General features: G+C 39.7%; 1 protein-coding gene across 1 annotated transcript in view; it reads left to right on the top strand.

The window, feature by feature from the left end:
- Nucleotides 1–14,106: 14,106 nt before the first annotated feature.
- The window catches only part of LOC128604062 (spectrin beta chain, non-erythrocytic 1-like), a 106,520-nt gene continuing 97,651 nt past the window's right edge, over nucleotides 14,107–22,975 (top strand). The window contains exon 1 of the mRNA XM_053618836.1: nucleotides 14,107–14,300. The gene's annotated coding sequence lies outside the window, so the exon portion shown is untranslated. The remainder of the gene's footprint in view (nucleotides 14,301–22,975) is intronic.

The following is a 22,975-nucleotide window of genomic DNA, read 5'->3' as shown; positions in this document are numbered from 1 at the left end:
ACAAAACTCTTGCATATTAAAGGATATAAAATAACAGGGCACTTGGACATTTGCATGCACATAGTCACATTACTGTATCATGAATTTCTTTATAAAAACTACAATCTACATTGATATGGTATTATAAGACTATAAAATGAGGCTTTAGACCATCAGTTAGTGACTACCTGATGCAGTTCTTGTTCCACAGCCAAATGTACTTTTTGAGCCTGGCGAAACCCAAGCCGGACAAGAGACAGTGGCTTGGGTTCATTGTGTCCCAGTTTTATGGCCCAGCCTGTGAATGGATGGAGCATCTGGCCAGTACAGGGTCCAGTGCCCTCAATAATGTAACTCAGTTTGCGGAACTATTCTTGAAGGAGTTTGGGCACCCAGGGGAGAGCAACAACCTGGATCATCTTTTGAGAGAAGTCAGTGTGACGAACAAGCCTGACCTGCCATTCCACAACTATTATGAGTGGATTGACAGGGCAGCCTCCACAGCTCAGCTTCAGCCCCTGGCCGACAGGCCAGTGGTGGAGGTGAAGCCGACCTGCAAGCTGCAGTAAAGAGCTACAGTGTCCCACATGCAGGAAACTTGGGATCCTGGTATGTAATATGGATCATATTTCTGCTCTCGGGGATGTTTCAAGAGCAGCTGGTTTACTCACATACGGCTCCACAAGAGAGCACCTGCTGAGCCCCATCCGGAGGTCTATGTAACTAGCTCGTCTCCAGAGCTGCAGCTTGAGATCCACGAGGTGGTCTCCCTTGCTGAGCACCATCCAGAGGTCAATGTGGCGCCCTCATCTCCAGAGCTCCAACCTGAGACCTACGAGGTGGTCTCACCTGCTGAGCTCCAGCCGGAGGTCAACATAGTGACGTAGAGATGCACGAGGCGGTCTCATCCCCAGGGCTCCAAACTGAGACACACGAGGTGGTCTCACCCGCAGAGTTCTTGCCAGAGGTCAACGTGGCAACCTCCTCTCCAGAGAGCTCCAGCATGACATCCATGAGGTGGTCTGAGATACAGAGTTCCAGCCGGAGGTCAACGAGGCGACTTCACCTCCAGGGCTCCAACCTGAAACCCACGAGGCGGTTTCATCCCCAGAGCTAAAGCAGGAGACCCACAAGGTGGTCTCATCTCCAGAGTTTCAGCCTGAGACCCACGAGGTTGTCTCATCTCCAAAACTCCAACATAAAGTCAAGTTCCTGCTAGAGGTCAACCAGGTGACCTCCCAAGCCAAGTTCATGTCCGAGGTCAAAGAGGTGACCTCTCAAGCCAAGTTCCTGTTAGAGGTCGAAGAGACAACCTTTCAAGCCAAGTTCCTTTCCGAGGTCGAAGAGTTGACCTCTCAAGCCAAGTTCCTGTCCGAGGTTGAAGAGACGACCGCTCAAGCCAAGTTCATGTCTGAGGTCGAAGAGACAACCTCTCAAGCCAAGTTCCTGTCCGAGGTCGAAGGGACGACCTCTCAAGCCAAGTTTCTGTCATAGGTCGAAGGGACGACCTCTCAAGCCAAGTTCCTGTCAGAGGTCAAAGGGGCGACCTCTCAAGCCCAGTTCCTGTCCAAGGTCGAAGAGAAGGCCTCCCAAGCCAAGTTCATGTCTGAAATCGAAGAGACGGCCCCTCACGACACGTTCCTGTCTGAGGTTGACGAGGCGACCTCTCACACCAAGTTCCTGTCTGAGGTCGAGGCAGCAACCTCCCATGCCATGTTCCAGGCTGAAATCGACGATGTGACTTTCCACGCCACATTCCAGGTTGAAACCGACATCATGACCAACCAGGCTCTGCTCACGCCTGAAACCGAGGCCATGACCAACCAAGTTATGCTCACGCCAGAGTCTGCTGACACGAACAACCAATTTCTGCTCACGTCCGGGTCTACTGACACAACCAACCAATTTCTGTTCACACCCGAGTCTGTTGACAAGGACAAGCAAGTTCTGCTCACGCCCAAGTCTGCTGACATGGACAAGCAAGTTCTACTCATACCTGAAGCAGACATCATGACTAACCAAGTTCTCCTCATGCCTGAGACTGACAACACGATGAACCGAGTTCTCTTCATGCCTGAGACTGATGACACGACCAACCAAGGTCTGCGTACACCTGAGTCTGCTGACACAGCCAACCGAGTTCAGCCTGCAAAGTCGATGGAAATCAATGTTCAGTCTCTTTGCTGACTGAGGACGCCGCTCAGCATCCCTATACATCTGAGGATGCCACTCAACCACCCTATTCTACTGAGGAAGTTTCTCTGCCTCCCGTTGCAGCCAAGCGCTCCATTTTGCTTCCCTACTCTTGGGACTCACAGGACTCACAGGAGCTTTCGAGCTGTAGCTGCAATCAGAAATATCATGACGCGGAGGGAAAAATACAGTTTTGTGCGTGAGCACAAACTCATCAGCCAAAACGGCAGCATCCGCAAGCGAAGAGACTTTTTGCTCATTCAAATAAACTACAATTTTGTCAGAAATACAAATCTTAAATTCTTTGAGCAGGATCAATTCTTTTAACTGATCGAAAGTAACACCCTTATTTGCGGTGCACCACTTATCAAATAAAGCAGACTTTTCACGCGTGAACTCATCATATGTTTGGCTGGCGGTTTTGGCATGCTTTCAAAACTTCTGCAGATAAGCTTCAAGGACAAGTTCATATGCCCATAACACAGCTGATTTAAGGTCGTTAAGTGATATAAGGAGACCTATTAGACCCCTTTTTACAAGATGTAATATAAGTCTTAGATAGTCCCAGAATGTGTCTGTGAAGTTTCAGCTCAAAATACCCCATGGATCATTTATTATACCATGCTGTAAAAGCTCTTTTTGGGTGGAAGCAAAAAGACATTTTTTCATGTGTCTTTTTAAATGCAAAGGAGATGCTGCTCCCCGCCCCCTTTCCGGAAGAGGGCTGTGCCTTTAAAGCTCGTGCTTCGGAAACTACAGCAACAACAAATCAGGAGAACCAATATGACTGACACTGTAAATACTGGTGTTCAGCCCTATATGTATGAATTGTACAGACAGTAAGCGTTTCTTGGTTAAAAATAAAAATGATGACATAGCTCTGGTCTCCGTGAATACAATCAGAGACAATGATAACTTTAGTCGCATTAGCCGTGGAATTTGCTAACAAGCACATTCAGAAAGGCAACTTGCAAACATTCACAAAATATAAAATGTGATACTTACGACTTCTGGATATGAAGCTGGATCATGAACAGTTGATATTGATCCATGCTTGAGAATAAACTTTTCAGCAAATCTTGCTTTGTATTAACCCTCATTCACAAAGCAGTCTGGTGTAAAATGATTCGAACAAACATACACAAATGTAGCTATTTTTTGGGGCACATTTCCTTCAAAAATAAAACTTCTCCACTGTGTCTTCGAATGGCTCTGATGCCAGGAGTATATGAAGACTACTATGTTCATTCTTACAGCCAACAACAGAACACTTACAAAGATTATGAAGCTGAGACATTCTTCCTATCATTGTAGCTTCTCCAGCGCAGAGAACATGGTGGACTGTGTGCAGCTCACTCAGGGGAGGAGCTATGCTAATAGGGCAGAGTCTGTCACCAGTCGTGGGTGGGGCCTGTTCCAATGTGACTTCACGTTGGAGAGAAAACAAAAACAGCTCATTTTGAGACACTAGGATTTATGGGGAATATTAAAAAAGGAGTGGGTGGATTTTTACCATTATGGGGTGGTTGTGTACACACACTGCTGACACACATTTATGTTCAAACGCCATGTTAAAGTGTATTTTGCATAATAGGTCCCCTTTAATATTATGAAGTTTCCGCACGGCTCTGTCTAGTGGTCTGATTTTACACACAACACCCCCAAAAAATGTAAATCTTTGTAAAAAAAATATATATTAACATGAAAAGCAAACATGCATTGGATATTAACCCTCTTACCCCGTATGGCCGAAAAACCGGCTTGCCCGTCTTTGATCTATACCAGTAAGGAAGATATACCGGCTTGGTCGTCTATGCCAAATCCCCGTAAGGCCGATATAGAGGATTTACAGTGTAAACGTTATCCCCGTAAGGCCGGTGTACCGGCATTACTCTGCTATGATTCCTTACTTATTTAATTATTATTTTTTGACCCGGAAGGTTGATGACGTCATGACGTCACGACGTGATTACGCTATTACGCCGGCATTACGATGAAGCTGATCCAAGCGTGAATATTGGTGTAATAGTAGAAGTGAACTAAAAATGCCAAAGCGAAAAGCTAATCGTGTTCCAGCTAAAGTTACACCTACAGTGAACACAGGTACATCTAAAAGCAGTGAAAGTTCAGGCGATGTTGAAACCGAAACCGAAACTGATAGAGACGCAAACTCTCCTGATTCAGACCCTGATCCGTCTTCATCTTCAGCATCAACCAGTGCGAATGACACTGCAGGGGTCTGGAGTCATAACCTGACCATCTCTGTGCATTCGTGAAAACACTACCTGCTGGTCTGATTATCACCAGAAACTTGACTTTTGGCGCTAAAATGCATTTATTTATTTATTATTTACTTGAATTTATTCAAGGCATTGACCACGCTGATGCTCGTATGGTACTTCTAAATGAGTAGAAGGATTTTAGTGAGCATTTTTTCGTAATTTCTCTAGTTAAGAATTGTGCTCCAAGTTTAGTAAAAAAAAACACTGAACTGCTTCATTTTCAAAGTAATATTACACAAATACATTATTATAAGTTGTTTCAAGGCCTAAAAATGTTAAAATTAAAATGTTGATTTTGGCCCAGGAACTCAGGGTTGGCGTGCTGTTTCTCTGGGGAATATAGGGTTATGGGACATAATACTGTGGGAACTTAGGGGTAAGAGGGTTAAGACTCGTTTTGTGTGTTTTGTCATAAATCTTCTCAAAGAAAAATAAAATACACTTAATCCTCATTCTCTCCCGCTTCTCACACTAACTGCTCTCACGGTCAGCGACAGGACAGGTTGGGCTTCTGTTTGGTCAGAAACCACGACCTCTGGCAAACTCTGTACAGTAGTTAAAACAAAAATGCTTATTTTAAAAATTAGCTTCACTGATTAACATTAGTGCTTTGCTGCGCTCCATTCAAGTCAGAGCTCCGGGCTGAAGTCTCCGTGCACTTCCCAGCTGCATTAGTTTTATTTACAACAGTTAATGACTGTCGCTGTGTGGCATGACCAAACATTATAGGTTTTACATGTCAGCTGCTATATTTTACTTCCCTGAACTGTGCAACTGTGAACTAATGTGTGAAACCTAACTAATTAGCCAGCTAGCTAGCTACCATCCAACATTACTTACCACTGAAGCTTAAGTGGACGGGGACAATAAAAATGCACTGTCTATACACCTGCCATTATAAGATGTGGTAGAAAGAAATGGTTAAATGAGTTGAATTTCACACAAACTGACTCAGCTGATGAAGTGCTCTGACGTAGATCAGCGATGATTTACAGGACAGGGACACTTCAGGGGTCAATCAGATTTCAGCTGGGGCCAGCCAGTGCCCCTCTGGCCCCATCCCTGGATCTGCCTGTGCTTGAAGGAAATGTCAATTCTCTAGATTGACCTAAAAATAACCATTAGAGGATGTTCTGTATATGTTCTCTTTAGGTTGTTACAAAAAAAAAAACCTCCCTGCAACATTCTGGGAAGGTTAGTTTTTGGTTACAAAAAAAAGAACCTACAGAGAACGTTCCTAGAATGTTATTATTTGGTTCCCAAAAAAATAACCAAATGGGAACCATATGCTAATGTTAGGGGAACGTTCTGTGTTTGCTGGGTTAGCTGTCAATGTATGACATGATCAGAAAATGATGGATTTATCATAAAAGTTGTGTTGTGTTGTCACTTTTTGAAGGACTACCAGACCCATAAAATATAAAACATTTCTAACTGGGCTAGTTTGGTGTCATTAGCCAAGGGGAGGCACAACTAAGCTATCACTGTATGGGTTTAGCTGCTACAGTGCCATGCAGAGTACATTATCTTTCCTTATGCTCTGCTCATATCATGTTCTGCTCACACTTTGTTCTCCTGCTCAGCATCAGAGGATGTTAGTGTTTCAGTTTCAACCCCTTTACTGGTAATAAAAAAAATAAATTGTATATACATTCTTCCTTCATAATAAATGACTGTGTGAGCTAGTGTTTGGCAGAATTGAGATCCAATAAGCCAATAAGACACAAGCATTTCCACGTAGTTTCCTGTAAACTCTGTCTGATTGGTCTCACCTCTGTTCACAAAAAATTACAACACCGCCATCTTCTTTTATTGACGTTCAGTTACGTAGTGACAAACCACTCCAAGTGAAGAATTATTTGGGACAAAAGAAAAAATCTTCAGGGCTACAGCTCCTAACACCCAGGCCAGGTTACTCCCCTGAATTTAACAGATGTCTAGCTAGCCCTTTGGATATTTGATATACGTTATTTTATTTTGTCAACACTATTGCTTATTTCTCATTTCACGCAGTGCATTCTGGGTTGAGTGAGCGCTGATGAGCGGCAATAAGCGAGGGGAGCGGAATCTTAAGAAAGGCGCCCTCAGATTCTTGTTCATGGCTGACAGGAGTGGAACCTGATTCAATTCGGTTGTAGCTCATCCACTTCAAGGTTTGATATGTTGTGCATTCTGAAATGTGTTTCTGCTCTGTGCAGGTGCAAAGAGTGCTTATTTGAGTTACTGTAGACTTCCTGTCAGATCAGACCAGTCTGGTCTTTCTCCTCTGATCGCTCTCATCAACAAGGTGTTTCAACCTGCAGACCCTCTGCTCACGGGATTTTTTTTTTTTTTTTTTTTCTTTCATTCTGTGTAAACTCTAGAGACTGTTCTGTGTGATTGAAATTCAAATGTTTGTGCTAAAACAAAAACAAAAATAAGGTCACATGGCAATGTGACACACTCTGAGGAAAACACTATCCACTCACTTCCACATACATGAGCTCACAGACACCACATTATTGGCTAGTGTCACTGTGATTGATAGCAGAGAGAGAGAAGGCTACCACTCACACTCAGAGAGCACAGCCAATTTTGCTCTCTTGGACTCCTACAGTTGACCAGGATTGTGGTTACTGAAGATGAATTAATGAAATATAGGGAAATCAAAGCAATTCTCCGTTGGTACTGTTAAATGTTAAGGATCAGTTTGTGTTTGGGTGATGAAAAGATCTCATTAAGAGCTTACATTTGAAATATATATCTTCTAAATCAACAATTTTATCGACAGTTCTACCAATGCCATGTCAGAGCAAGGCAAAATCTGCTGCATGGATATCTAGAAGTTTGATTAATGTTCTACTAAATCCAGTGACCTCCTATGATCATATTTGCATGTTTTCCCACACATTAGGGAGCTTCTTATGCCTACTATCCTACCAGTTTCCAGAAATAAATGGTCTGATTGGAGCAAGCCAAACACCACAGGATTTATATTCCTAGTGAAAAGGCTATAGAGATCTGTGAGTGCCAATCTGTCCCAGTTACATAACCACAATCCACCATTGATTGCACCCTCCAGCTTTTGTCTGTCTGTCATGGTATTCATCTGAGTGCCTGCGTTTCCATGGAGATGACTGGATGGGTCCTTGATTCATGGGCTTATGTAATATAGCCATACTTTATGTTACTGTACTGAAAACCATGGTGCTGTAGAAATTTACTGTAGCAACTGGAGGGATATTTAAATGGAAGGGGCAAAATGCTGCTGTTCATTGAAAAAGGGTGAGACTTCAAGCTGTATGGTTTCAAAATATAAATGACACAAGCAAGCAAACAGCACACAGTCTCACACACTGGTGAGAGACTGATTGTCCGGTCAAACTCATGGGAAGTCTGAAAGGGGGTTGATCCCACAGACCCAGTTAACAAATAACAAAGTGGCCTTGAGGCAGTGGAGTCTACAGCATACACACTGTTACACACCAGAATACTGTCTATTTTTCTATAGGTCTCCTCTCAGAACACAGAATGATAGAGGCTGCCAGCATTTAATACAGTGCGTGGGTAGAGAGAAAGAGAAAAAGGTTGGTAAAGAGGGAGGGGCTTTGCAAGTTACTCTGTGTCCATTTGTCCATTGCTGTGGACATTGCCTATAGACTTTATCGCACATTGGGCTTCATTTATCAATCTTTTAGTAAAGTTTTGTGTAAATGTTTGCATAAGTCAAACTGAAATAACAAATTTTGCCAGATTTAGAAAACTTTTGGAAACACTGATTTTCTTTGTACCCTCATGCATATGTTGATGAATAGTAATCGCCTGTAAATTACCAGGTGCATGCACGGCACAGCCATTTGTATTTGATGATGCTCATAAAACTCCAAAATAGGAAAAGCTCATAGCACTAAAATGACAAGTAAACAGCACAAATAAAACTTTCTCAGAGGTAGAAGTGGAAGTTATTTTGACTTATGTCTATGCCAATAAAAATATATATTATTTAAAAGCATAACAACCCTTGAAAATCACAAAATTTGGAGATGAATTACAGAAGAAAATTAAATGTGAATTAAGTGAGGTGAAGACAAAATGGTTTGACATGAAAATGGAGAACAGATATAAAGTCAGTGTTGGGTAAGTTCCTCAAAAAAAAGTAATCCAGTACAGATTACTAATTAAATGGTCTGGTAAATGGTCTGCACTTATATAGCACTTTTATCCAATGCGCTTTACACTGAGTCTCATTCACCCATTCACACTCACACACCAATGGTAGCAGAGCTGCCATGCAAGGCGCTAACTTGCCATAGGGAGCAACTTGGGGTTCAGTGTCTTGCCCAAGGACACTTCTGCATGTGGAGTCATGTTGGCCAGGAATCAAACCGCCAACTGTACGATTAGTGGACAACCTGCTCTACCACCTGAGCCACAGCCACCCGTGTAGCAATGGCTACTTTAAAATTGCAATTTGATTACATTACTGATTACTGCATGTAAAAGGTAATCAGATTATTGATTACTTTACTTTCATGTTACTTTCAAAACCTATCAAACCTACAAAAATACACTACAAAGTGAAACTCATAGTTCTTTCAGTAATTTTAGCACACGTGAATGTATGACATGATCAGAAACAATTGGATTTATCATAAAACATGCCTCAGGTGTTGTCACTGTTTGCAGGACTACCAAACTGATAAAATATAAAACATTTCTAACTAGGCTAGGTTGGTGTCGCTAGCCAAGGGGAGGCACAACTAAGCTATGGGTTTAGCTGCTACAGTGCCATGCAAAGTACATTATCATTCCTTCTGCTCTGCTCATAAACTGTTTCACATAAACTGGAACTCATATAGACATTTACACACCTTGTTTTCCTGCTCAGTGTCATGTATCAGGAAACTCTGGACTCCCATCAGCCACTGCACTGCACTACATGTCACATGACCACCTGCACCTGATTCACGTTTCTGTTAATGAGCACTCTTGTGTATATATAGCCATTGTCTGCACTGTTTCTCTGACTTTTGTTGTCTTAGACTTTCGTGGTTCATGGTCCTGTGTTTTGTTTCATGTCACAGTATTTTGCCTAGTTGTCTTAGTGTCTTTGTTTTGTTCTTTGATTGTGTAAATAAATGTTATAAACTGCGATTGCTTCCGAGCCCATCCTTGATTTGTGCCACTCAGCATCAGAGGATGTTACTCTTTCAGTTTCAACCTCTTTACTGGTTTTGAAAAAAAATTGGCATATATCCATTTTTTCTCACACTGACTGTGAGTTAGTGTTTTGCAGAATTGAGAGCTGTCAGCTAATAAAACACGAGTGTTTCCACGTATTTTCCTGTAAACCTGTCTGATTGGTCTTAGCTCCGTTCACTGAAGATATAAAATTACAGGCAGTCTTCTTTTACTGATCTTCAGTTACATAGTGACAAACTGCTCCGAGTGGAGAATTATTCGGGGCTAAAGAAAAAATATGCGGGGCAAAACATGATTTATTTTAAAATGCATTTTACTTAACAGTATTTTCTTAACAATAAATTTGTAACGCAAGTAACGTAATTTTATTGACATCAGTAACTGTAATCAAATTTTTAAATTTAAAAATTAAAATTATAAATTTTAAAATGTAATGTGTTACATTACTGCATTAACAGAAAAAGTAATTAGATTAGAGTAACGCGTTATACCCAACTCTGTATACAGTACCCATTTGATCATGGACACCAAGCAAATCACATACATGTATTTTTTTTATTCAAAGCAACGTGTCAGAAACTATCAGGGCCAGAAATTTTCTTGCATACCAATGCTCTATCCCTGATGTCATGTAAGAAAAGCAGGTGTGTAGGAAGTCAAATTTGGCATGCAGCACACTAGAGGTTATACGGCGCATTGCAGCTTGAGACGTATCAGATGGGTCACTTATCGGTCACTTAGTGCAGGCTCTAATAAAATGTTGTATAAAAAGAAGATGCTGTGGAAAACAGAACTGACTTATACAACACCTGACCCTGTTCTGCTTTTGCAGCAACATTGTTAATTGAATTACTCGTCTTATTTTTCTTCATTTAAGGATTGATGTTTTTTTCATACTTAATATTTCTTTTGTTTTCTATGTATTTTCTATGTATAATTGAAATACATAATTGATATTTAATTTTTTTCTGAAATTATGGGATTTTCATGAATACCAAATCTCTTCTGCAATTGCTTGTATGAACGATTTGTGAGAACAAAAAAATTGTATCCAGATTGCTAAATGATGCCCAGATATTTAGCTCTCATAAAATGCTATGCTTCTAGATTTTAACTTCTTGTCAAGAGATATGTAATGGACATCTGATATAGCTATGGTATACATGTTTGAGTTTATGCATGAGCATATAATATAAACATAAGTGTTTGTGAGTGAATTGTTGGTGTGTAAAAGGCAAAATACTTGTAACATTGCTAGGTAAATTTGCTTGCTGGCTGCAGTAACATTAGCTGATTGCAGTAATCTTAGCTGATGTACCTCACATTGGTTTCCTCTCAAGTTAGTGGGGTTTGCAATATTCATAAAGGAATGTTTATAAAGGAAAAAGTGCTGCTTGTAAGATGTACTGTTGGTCCCAACAATTCTGCAGTTTCTGTTTGGTTTATGCCATACTGAAATACCCAATAAATACAGTGTTTTGTCCCAAAGATCTTTTTTTCCCTTCAGTTCAAACCCATGTTCACAAATACTGTTCACAGATCAGTGTGTTTTACAATGACATCTGCACTTTTTCCTACATGGAGTACAGTTAAAATTGTACTGAACAGAGTAACCGATTATACTCATATACTATTAGATGTCCCTGGATCGCAAGCGTGGGCAGAAATATATATTTGCGAGTGAGTGTAAGAGTGAGTAAACATCCACCCACCCGCTCACTTTCTCTTGCCTGGAATCAGGGTGGTTTTTTTTCATTGTTGGTCCTCCTCTTCATCATGGCCCTTTCTCCACTGACAGGAGCCCGGGAGACTCTGTGCCGTGGCCATAGCAACGGCATTGCACAAAGCAGCCCTACACAGGAGAAATGAAGCACACACCCCTGCCTACTCAACACGGCTGCATGTTTGAAAATTTGGAAGAATTTCTATGAATCAACTTTCATGAAAAATGATGGTTAAAGTCAGTGCAGGGTTAGTGGCTATAGTCGGTTTTACAACTTAATTTCCCCTAGAATGGTTTGACTTGTCTAGGCTGGCCTCAGGCTTTCTATTATTCAAATCCCAGTTGAACATACTGCATGGTCTAAATAACCTATTAAATAACAAACTGTAAGCTAAACCAGAACTCATGTCTATTTAGTGTTCTCTAGTATGATAAATCATGTTACACAAAATTTGTATGTAGTTTGACTAACAGATAGTAGAGCCACATCATAAAAACTGTAAATTCAGAGAAGTTGAGTATTCAAAATCTACAAAACTTCAAGTATTTATTGAAGACTTGAAAGATTGGTACCCAAAATAGTTATTTATTACAGTGAATAAAACAGGGAGACCTGGTGTACCCACAATACTCCGAAAAGTGTATCATGATGTGAATTTATTGTGATAATAAAATAAAATCCTATTTTATCTCAGCCAGCTGTAGGGTAGAGTAATCTTTCCGGAAAAGAACCCTAACCTTTTACAAGCACCTAAGTGCCAAGGTCACAGCAGCAATAAAACTGCAATAATATTCTTCTGTATTGTTCATGTGAAAAATAGCGATATTACTCTGCCTTTCTAGCCTTTCGATTTGTGACAGGTGTTGTGGTGTTGCGTGGAGAGCTTATGTTTAGCATGATATAAAACTAATATGCTGGACTAATGTGTTGCTGTTAAGGATGTGGCTTTCCATTATGTTACTAAATGTTGTAGCAACTAGCTCATTTACAAATGTATTATTGAAATAAGGGTTTTAAAAAAAAGGTTCAATTAAGAATGGTACAGTATATTATTATAGTGGCTGATATTTCTGTTAAACACTACAGGGTGCATCCACATATACCTGTTGAGTGTTTCTGGAGAGGCAGGAGTTGCTAAGCAACTATAAGACATCCATGACAACTTGGCTCCTACATTAATGATTGAAATGTGAATTGTTTTACACAAAGCATAGTAAAATGCTATGATTAGCCTCTGTCAAAATGAAAAGCTTGCACATAAAACAGGGTCCTTAATTAGAACAACTGTGCCCTATGCAGTAAAATTGAGTTTTAGCAATTTGGCACATTTATTGGTACCATGCTTCTGCTCAGATAATTATTTATATATTTCCTAAAGGTTTTCATCCAACACTGATAAGTAGGGCAGAAATGTGAGTATGTAGTGGCAATATAGCTTCAAATCGAATTGCAGTTTTATCACAGCAGCTACACTGTAACTGTGGCAAACATACTTTAACAATACTATTGGCTAAATTTTAAGAATTGTTTATAATAATTAAATATTTTATAACCAATTTGAGACTTAATGTATGACCACTTCATACCTACGTATAAGCCAATGTACACCGATCAACCATAACATTAAATCCACCTGCCTAATATTATTGTGTAGGTCCCCCTTTTGCCACCAAAACAGCTGTTATTACCACATCAGAAATAATCCAAAAACAAAGTATAACCATTATTCTGGTAACCATGTCTAATTAATTTTTGGGTCTAATTTTGTCCATTATTATACAAATGCACAAGTGTAAACAAAATAGAATCCTGCACTGTTTACAATGGAAGTAAGTAGTTAGCAGTGTTACATAACCTTATCATTTTACCAATATAAAAGTCAACATGAGTGGCTCCCATGACTAATTATGTGCCACTGGTCTGAAGAGAATATCCTGCATGTTTATCATATCCCACAATGCACTGCAAATAGGTTAGTATCCAAATCATGTAAATTATATGGCAGTGTTTCTTAAAGCGAGGTCTGGACCATGAGGGGTCCGTGAAATATAGCCACTGGGTATATTTCATTACAGTGGTTTATTTAATTTGGTTACACTGATGGAAATCACAACCCACCATTATCAAATTTGTTATATTTGCCTACTAGCCTGTATGATTGGTCACTTGTGTTTAATCAGCTAAATAGATGCTACTGTAGACCACCTCCAGGGGCAGGACATAATATTCTAGAAGAGCATTTCACTAGTCAAGACTAGACTAAACTAGTACAACACAAGAATAGTAGAGGATGAGTCGTCAAAAAAACAACAACACAATTTTCCTGAAAAAAACAGAATATCTCTATTTTAATTATTATTATTATTATTATTGAAATAGATATACTATTGTTTTGGTGGCCATAGCACTAAATGACATGATTTTAGGGGCACTTTAACAACTCAGAAAACAAGTTGGTTTATAAATAATGTGAACTTGCATCTAATAACAATAAAAAAAAATGTGTTCTGTTGGTGGAAAGTTCAATAACAAAGCTATATGGTTCCGGTAAATAGCGAAAATATTATTGTACACATTTCATTAATGTTCATGAAAGAATTCTGTACTAAGTAGAATTTATTTTACAGTTAAAGGACTGTGCAAAGAGAACCATGAGAACTTGCTATATAGGGAACACAATACCCATAATGCACCTTGCTGTAGGGAGAGCGCTGTATGCTCACGCGCTCGGGTGAAGTCGACAAGTTGCGCTAGTGCGAGGGCGTGCACTGAAGCCCCGCCCATTTCGTAAGGGAGCCTGCAGTGAGAATCTCTCTCTCTCTCTCTGTGTTTGTGGATGCTGCTACAGGGACGGTAGATTGTGGCAACAGCGTTCATTCTACCTTTCTCGTCCAGCTGCACTCTGTATCCACGTTGAAGTTTGGGAGCAGTTCGTCTCTAGGTAGGATTCAAAAAAATCACTTGATTTCGACAGATAGAGTCATGGAGTAAGCACGACAAGTCATGCTTGTAATTGACACGCAGTTGCGTTGAACGCTGCAGATACCGTGATAGGGTCGATGTTGCATGGCACGAGCTCAGATATGGGGCATTTTAACCCAGTTGTTAATTGACTAATTGAATTAATGATGACTCTTTAAGACGGTGAAATCTTGAAAGGCGTTGTGCTGCTGGTGCTGAGAGATTGTGCATCTCTTCTGCAGTGTTGATTCAGTGCCAGTGTAGCTCCATTTGCTTAGCACAGACTGTGTAGGCGACGCAATTTAATCCCAGCTATTGTATAACGCTTTAACTGTCGCAAGCACAAAGCAAGGCCTCGAAATCACAGTTAAAGTTTTCAACCTTCTCTGCCATTTTATCGCACCAGTGCCATTATTTATGTTCAAAACGTCTTTTTTGTGAGTCGGCGTCCTGCCTTGCAGTATTCTTCGCCATGCACTGCGAACACACCTTTATTCTGTAATAAAATAACCCAACAAATTGAATAAAATACCTTATAATAATAACCTGCTCCGTCATATCGCGCCCTTGTCAGAATGAACGCATGGCTGTGATGTTTCTCTGAAGGTTACCCAGATTTAAACCGCTTGTTGCGCAAGTTTGGGGCAGATCTAATTAAAATAGGTCTATGAACAGCTTCTGCACGGTGCTGCAGGTTTGCAGTATGAAGAGCTGAAAGTGGGAAACGTTTCAAATGAAAGCTCTGCCCTGCTGCAGTGTACTTACAGAGATCACCTGCCCAGTTGGAACTTTATTGTGTGCTTCTAGGAGCACACACTGAGAAGAGTGGCACTCAGAGCTGTAGGAGATGGATCATGTTTCTGTGGTGCTTGTCACCTGCTTTATGGTCAAGTTCCAGTGTTTTTTTTCCCATCAAAGGTCACCTCTGATGGTGCATTAGTAGCGAAATGTCTATAAAAAAACAAAAAAAAAAATTATAACGTCCAAGTTTACCACTACAATGCATTCAAAATGCATAGCTTTTAAGAAAAATGCAGATTATAGGCTTTCATGTCAGTAGTATATATTTTTTATTTCAGGGGTAAATATAGGATCAATATACTAAGTATAGCCTTTTTTTTTTTAATAACTAATCCATATATTTTAGGGACCAGAAGTAAGTGAAGTTGTTTCTTGGTCAGCCATGTGTCCTTACATCATGTACACGAGAGCCATTGAAACATTGAGTTGACTCTAGATGTGTCATGTTTCATGAAACTTTTCAAGTTTACTTGAATTAGAAGTATTTGCAGTCTCTCTGCACAGCTCATTAATGTGATCAGGGGTTAAACTAGGATTTAGGAGGTTTAGTAGGAAGAGCCTTATTTCTTTCAGAGGTGACAACTTTGGGCTTCTTTGCTCAAACTGTACATGAACAATTTTTTAAGCCATTCACAGGAGCATTTATGCAAGAAATAAACAATTCATTGTTTTGTGTAAATTTACATAAAGGCTGTTCACTAATGTGAACCTCATTTGATATATGAATTACTCTGTTAATATTATCTCAATTGTGCACACACATTTAATGAAAATTGTAATTTCATCTTAATGACCTGAAAGTAAAAAAAAAAGTCCAAATTAAATCCATAAATTATTATATTTAATTTATATATAAAATAGAATAATATAAATAATTAATAAATAAAACCAGCTGTTCAGTGAGGACAAACAAAATGCTGCTGTGTAACAGGAGTTCGTGTTGGTCTACATATGTTAGGTGATGTGCTGCAGTGGCTGAGCTGCATTACTGGAAGATTTAATGCATCCTGCACTTAGGACGCACCCTTTCAATGTTTAGTCATCATTTTGTCATTTTCAGCTCTCTGTAAGCTTTGCCATGTATGGTGTTTCTGGGTGTCACTTAATATAAGTCAGATGTGTCATGCACAAATTACGGGTGATTGGCTAACTACAATTGCATGGTCAGAACACAAGTTTATAGATTTTCCTTGCTTGACAGTTCTATTTCTTTTCTGGCAGACCTGCATGATACTGTGATGCTTTTAAATTAGCACAAAGACTATATTTTTCTTTAATGAGCAAATGTGCAGCAACTGTCTTGACTAAAAGAATACATGTTACTGCAATGAAATCAAATCATTAAAGAAAGCAGCGTCTGTGTGCATGTGTGCGTGCATTTGTGCGCATGTGCGTCTGTGTGTGTGCGCGCACGCGCGCGTTTAGTAATGCACCTCCACTGTAGCCTCCACTCCTTGTCAGACAGTGTTTGATAACTAAAATCTCTCTCTCTCTCTCTCTCTCTCTCTCTTTTTGCCAGTATCAGCCAGAGGAGGATGTCCTCCAGGAGAGTTTTTAATTTAATTTTTTAAATTTTATTTTTATACCACACCGTGGTATCGACCTTGGTATCAAGTATAGTGTACTTTTGGTGGTATCGACTACTAGATTTTTGGTATCGTGACATTCCTAATCTACAGTGGTGCTTAAAAGTTTGTGATATAGAAATGTCTATATTTTTGCATAAATATGACCTAATGACAAATGAGACAAAAATATTACTATTCTATATAGGGATGCACCATAATGAAAATTCTTGGCCGAAGCCAAATATAATGAAAAACTTGGCCGAATACGCGTTTTTTCCATTTATTTTGCCATTTTTTTTCACCATTGCATAAATTAAATAGTCAAAATGTGCTTTTTACTATTTTGTCTTGCTTTTCAAAGAAAAAAAATCAATTACAAAAACCACAATTTCAAAATATTTATTTAACACTGAACTTTTTTTTCCATTCCAGCAGGCATAGGCTACCAACAAGGCACAATATAACTTTAAATAAATAAATGAGTAAAATAAAAATATTTTGATGTGGTCATCTTTGAGCCCCCCTTGAATAGCCTATGTTAGGACTATAACTGACTGCTGAAAGAATGGAACACTATGTAGCCTACAACTAAAAATTGCATTGACAAGAGTGCAAAAAATGGTTCCATTCGGTTCTATACTGCTGATTATATTGGGGATATATATCGCTCGCGTCCCTGTACACCTCGCGGAGTATTATAGTAGATATAGTATAGTTAGATTGTTAATGTTGTGTTCCTTGATAGATTTAGTTAGTTTAAACTATAGATTAGTTCATTTAGTCCCCGCTGGTTTTTCCGCTCCCAGTCCATAGTACTAGTTCATGTTTATTGTTTTGTGTTTTGACCTTGTTTTCTGTGACCGCGACTTTGATTCCTGCTTTGCCCCGTTTATGCCTGTTTGCCGCTCGGCCGACCCTTTGCCTGTCTTGACTACGTTTTTTGGATTACGATTTGGATTTGTCTGCCTGACCTTAAATAAATACGTCTTTACCTGCTTCCGTACTCTACTCCCTTACGTCTCGCGACGTGACAGAATACTCCAGAACAGAAATAAAACAAACACACGTGTCCACAGTAAACGATGTCACGGTTGTCAACATCCGTGGAGCATGCGCTCGCTGACCACTCGTGCACGTAGCTCGTGCATGCGCCCCCCCCCCCCATCTCTCCAAGCGCGCTGCCGGAAGTGGAGGTCCTGACATTTGTGCGTCTCACTCTGGTTGCTAGGTTATTTGGTCGCGTCATCAAAAACGTCATTGTTCGCTCAAATTTATTCGGCCTTTTCACTTATTTTTAATTTCGGTTGCCGAACGTTCGGTGCATTCCTAATTCTATACTATGCTAATATAATATACTAGTAATAGTACTAAATTAACTTTGTCATTTATTTATTGAGGAAAAAGATCCAATATTAAAATATCTGTGAGTGGCAAAAGTATGTGAACCTTTGCTTTCAGTATCTGGTGTGACCCCCTTGTGCAGCAATAACTGCAACTAAATATTTCCGGTAACTGCTGATCAGTCCTGCACATCGGCTGGGAGGAATTTTAGCTCGTTCCTCAGTACAGAACAGCTTCAACTCTGGGATGTTGCTGGGTCTCCTAAAAATAACCGCTTGCTTCAGCTCCTTTCTCAACATTTCTTTTGGATTAAGGTCAGAACTTTGACTTGGCCATTCCAAAACATTAACTTTATTCTTCTTTAACCATTCTTTGGTAGATGACTTGTGTGCTTAGGATCATTGTCTTGCTGTATGACCCACTTTCTCTTGAGATTCTGTTCATGGACAGATGTCCTGATATTTTCTTTAATTTGTTGGCATAATTCATTGTTCCATCAGTGAATTTTCAAGTCGTCCTGGCCCAAATGCAGCAAAACAGGCCTAAACCATGATACTACCACCACCATGTTTCACAGATCTGATAAGGTTCTTATGTTGGAATGCAGTGTTTTCCTTTCTCCAAACATAACACTTCTCATTTAAACCAAAAAATTATATTTTGGTCTCATCTATCCACAAAACATTTTTCCAATAGCCTTCTGGCTTGTCCATGTGATCTTTAGCAAACTGCAGATTGGCAGCAGTGTTTTTTGTAGAACAGTGACTTGCAGCCATGCACACCTTACACCATACACACATCTTGCTTTTGGAGTGATCTTTGTTGGTCTCCACTCCAGGGGAGGGTAACTATGGTCTTGAATTTCCTCCATTTGTACACAATCTGTCTGACAGTGGATTGATGGAATCCAAACTCTTTAGAGATGGTTTTGTAATCTTTTCCAGCCTGATGAGAAAACACGACTCTAATTTCACTCTAATCTTTCTATCTAAATATCTGTCTATCTACTGTATCTGTACATTTCAAACCATGACACCTCTACATTTGACCAATCTTTGTTTTTCGGCTCAATTCACATCACTGTCATCACCTCAATTAGCACATAAGCATTTTTTTCCACAGATATTTCACACTGAACTTCCTGTGCAGCAGACTGTAGGGAAGGATTTAAAAAAAAAAAAAAAAAAAAATCACTACCCATTTCTTCCAAAATCTCAGTAATGCTAAGTGGGTTTGAGTCCCAGAAGAAAAATAACTGGAGACGAGGGGTGGCAGTTTGGGGACTCTTCCAGGTCATAGTAAGTAGAACAGTGCAACAAAAAGTAGACTGCTTCCTCCAACTCCAGGTTTACCACCTTCAATTTATCATGCAGTGATACTTTTTAAGCCCTGTCGACACATAGTTTGGGCAATATCAATCCTGAGTTCTTCTTAACTGCTTATACTTTGTACATAGTGTACAACATAATGACCTTTGTTGTGCTCCAACTGTAGTGCACTATATGATCGCTGGAATGCTGTTTGGGGTTCAGCTGCAGAAAAAAAGGTGGCGGAAGCACAGATCTGAATGCAATACAGTGAAAATACAAAGTAACCCCATTACAGAAATTATGAGTGGTTTTAAAGGGATACTCTGGCCAAAATCTCAAATGTAGCCTCTGTTACATCTATTGTAAACATGCCTACTCACATCTTGCAGTGACGATGCTGCGGGCTCTTTACTCAATTCAGCTATATTTCCCGATTTGAATACTGGGGAACTCCTGATTATGTATTTTGAATGCAAAATTTGAAAAACTACAACATTTATGGTGGACATTTGGGTTTCGGGGGAATGGGGAGAGAAGGGGAGAATGTGAGGCGGTGCTCACCTGATAATGGTATATTCAGAGAAGCCAGATAGCAAGCTGGCAGCTGCTAATAAGCACCATGCATCGCCATTCAGCCCGTGTCCTGTCAGCTAAATGTAGTCTAATGTCACAAATAATTATTCAAATGTTAATGGTTTTAATCAATCTTTCTGGCCTGCCACTATATCAGTGAATTTAAACTAATGCTTGCATTCAGAGTATAAGGTGTGTGTGCATGTGTGTGCGCGCGTGTCGGTGTGTATGCGCTTAGTAGTACATCTTAGCACTTGTAGCCTCTTCAAGTTTACAAGTTAATAAAATGACCACTTTATTAGTCATTGTCAGACAGTGTTTGATAACTAAAATATCCCTCTCTCTGTCTCTCTCTTTTTGCCAGTATCAGCCAGAGGAGGATGTCCTCCAGGAGAGTTTTTAATTTTATTTACTTTATTTTATTTTTTTACTACACTGTGGTATCGACTTTGGTATCGAGTATCTTGTAGTTTCGTTGGTATCGGTACCGACTACTAGATTTTTGGTATCATGACATCCCTAGTATCTGCTAAAGCTAGCGGCATCACATTACGTGCGTATGATGTCATGTGCTGTCGACTAGGAAGCGGCTTATACTTCCGGTTAGAAAAAAAAACGCTTGGGTTCCATTTGAGACGATATTACCTTTCTAAACTTCATACACTAGACGGTACAATGCATAGTGTAAGTGTATAGTATGTCATTTGGGACACAACTTTAGTATTTACTCTCTGATGCGTGTTTTCTGAATAGAAGTAAAGTAGTGAGTAACCGCACCCCGTGCCGCACGCAGACCAGCTAATCGATAATGAGATTTGTTGACAATGATTTTCATAATCATTTATTATAGAGTTTATCGATTAGTTGTTGCAGCTCTAATTTTAAGGTTATCTACTAAAAATTGGTTTAGTTTGCTTTGTCCTTCAATCGAGCACTATAAATTCTGCTGATCAGCCATAACATTAAAACCAGCTGCCTAATATTGTGTCACCAGAACAGCTTTGACTGGTTGAGGCATAGCCTCCACAAGACCGCTGAAGTTGTGCTGTGGTATCTGGCACCAAGACATTAGCAGCAGATCCTTTAAGTCCTGTAAGTTTGTGCGTCAGATGCTCGATTGGTTTGAGGTCTGGGGAATTTGGAGGCCAAGTCAACACCTTGAACTCTGTCATGTTCCTCAAACCATTCCTGAACTGTTTCTGCAGTGTGGCAGGGTGCATTATCCTTTTGAAAGAGGCCACTGCCATTAGATAATACTGTTGCCATGAAGGAATGTACTTGGTCTTTACCACTGTTTAGGTAGGTGGTACGTGTCAAAGTGACCTCCACATGAAAAAGTAACATCATAATTTGGCCCTCGTCAAAGTCGTTCAGATCCTAATGATTGGCCATGTTTCCTGCTTACAGCACATCAGCTTTTAGACCTGAGTTTTCATATGCTGCCTAATATATCCCACTACTTGTGACATTGTAATGAAATAAACAATGTTATTCACGTCACCTGTCAGTGGTTTCATGTTATGGCTGATCAGTGTATATCTGGTGTCTGTGGAATGCTGTCTTAAACAGTAATACTAAAACGCTTTTGGTTGTGGAAGCATGATAAAAAGGAAGATTTGTTTCAAGCGGAGTTGTTTTTAATGTATCATGAGATGTGCTGTAGTGAATCAGTCAGATGGTGTTTGCCTTACAGTGCTCCCCTGTTAGTGTGCATCGTTGTGTCTAAAGCACTATTTGGATGGGACTAGTTTTCTAAACGTAGTTGGAGTTAATTCTTATCATCCGATGTCTGTGATTCCATGTACCAATTCAGATGGGACTAACGTCTCCATGTTTATTACAGAGGTGGGAGTGTTTCTGTTTTGTACATCTGGGCGTTGCAGAAGATCACGTGTGCTCATAAGTACTTTTTAAATTTAAAAAGTAAAATTTATTGATTTTATTTTAATTTATTAAAAGTGCGTATTAAAAAAACTTGCCAAAATAAACTTCACATGATTTAATAGAACTGGCTGCTTATAACAAACCCACTGAAATAAAGACGGGATTACATGTATAATTAAAACTTTATATAATTGAGTGCAGAAATGACAGTGAGTAATCACCTGACACCTCACTATTACAGTGGCCAGTCTTAACAATTTACGTGATTTGGCTCTTGTTTTTTTTTTATTATTTCTTCACCGGGTAGCAAAAACATCTATATCCATACTGAATTGCAAGCAGAAAATGCACGTAAGAGTGCTTACAGAGGTTGTGTGAGGAAAAACACAGATTTGGCAGATTCCGACTGGATTAAAATCACGAAGTACATCTGTGAAACATGAATTTCTCTAACGTTCCTCTGGGAAAACTTGTCCCTTCCACATAGTGCTTAAGGCTACTGCTTCTTTGAATGAAGAAAGGCATTATAAACCGATATATCGGCAATCAAGTACAACAAGGGATGGGCAGTATGACAATACACATAAAGGTACACATTAATGTCAGGGGAAAAACCGTGATGCCCCCACCACCCCAAAGAACATTGTTTTATTTTATGTTTATTATAAATTATTTAATGATATCCTGTACAAAATTTTAATGTCTACTAGCTGCTTGTAATCAGAGTTTTAAATTGTTATAAATATGCAATACAAGTATACTGGAGTTATTACAGAAAAGTGCATCATGACAAAATCTGTCACAATATTGACATCTTTTCATTATATTGCACAGCTGTAACTGATACGATGTCTATAGTACTGTAGTTAAAGCAACAACAGTGTGTGTGTGTGTGTGCGCGCTTGCTTTAGAGTATTTTAAGCAATACATTTGGATGTGATATGGGGGTATTAAGAGGATTTGATGTAGCATGTGTATGGCCAGAAATACAGCGCTTGCCACTGCTTGGTGGAAAGGCAGTGTGAGCATAAAAAGACCTGGGGCGGTGTCCTTGAGCAAGTGTATCTTACCGACCCCCATAAGCAGGACTGCAATAATATGCTGTAGAGTTTTGTAGCCAGTTCATTCTGCCCATACAGGCACACTGGGGTTTGATGAGTAATCTGTTGCATCAGGTA

Source organism: Ictalurus furcatus, chromosome 29 (genome assembly GCF_023375685.1).
Source record: "Ictalurus furcatus strain D&B chromosome 29, Billie_1.0, whole genome shotgun sequence".
Classification (NCBI taxonomy): domain Eukaryota; kingdom Metazoa; phylum Chordata; class Actinopteri; order Siluriformes; family Ictaluridae; genus Ictalurus; species Ictalurus furcatus.
The sequence above is the reverse complement of the archived record's forward strand: the minus strand, read 5'-3'. Positions and strand labels throughout refer to the sequence as shown.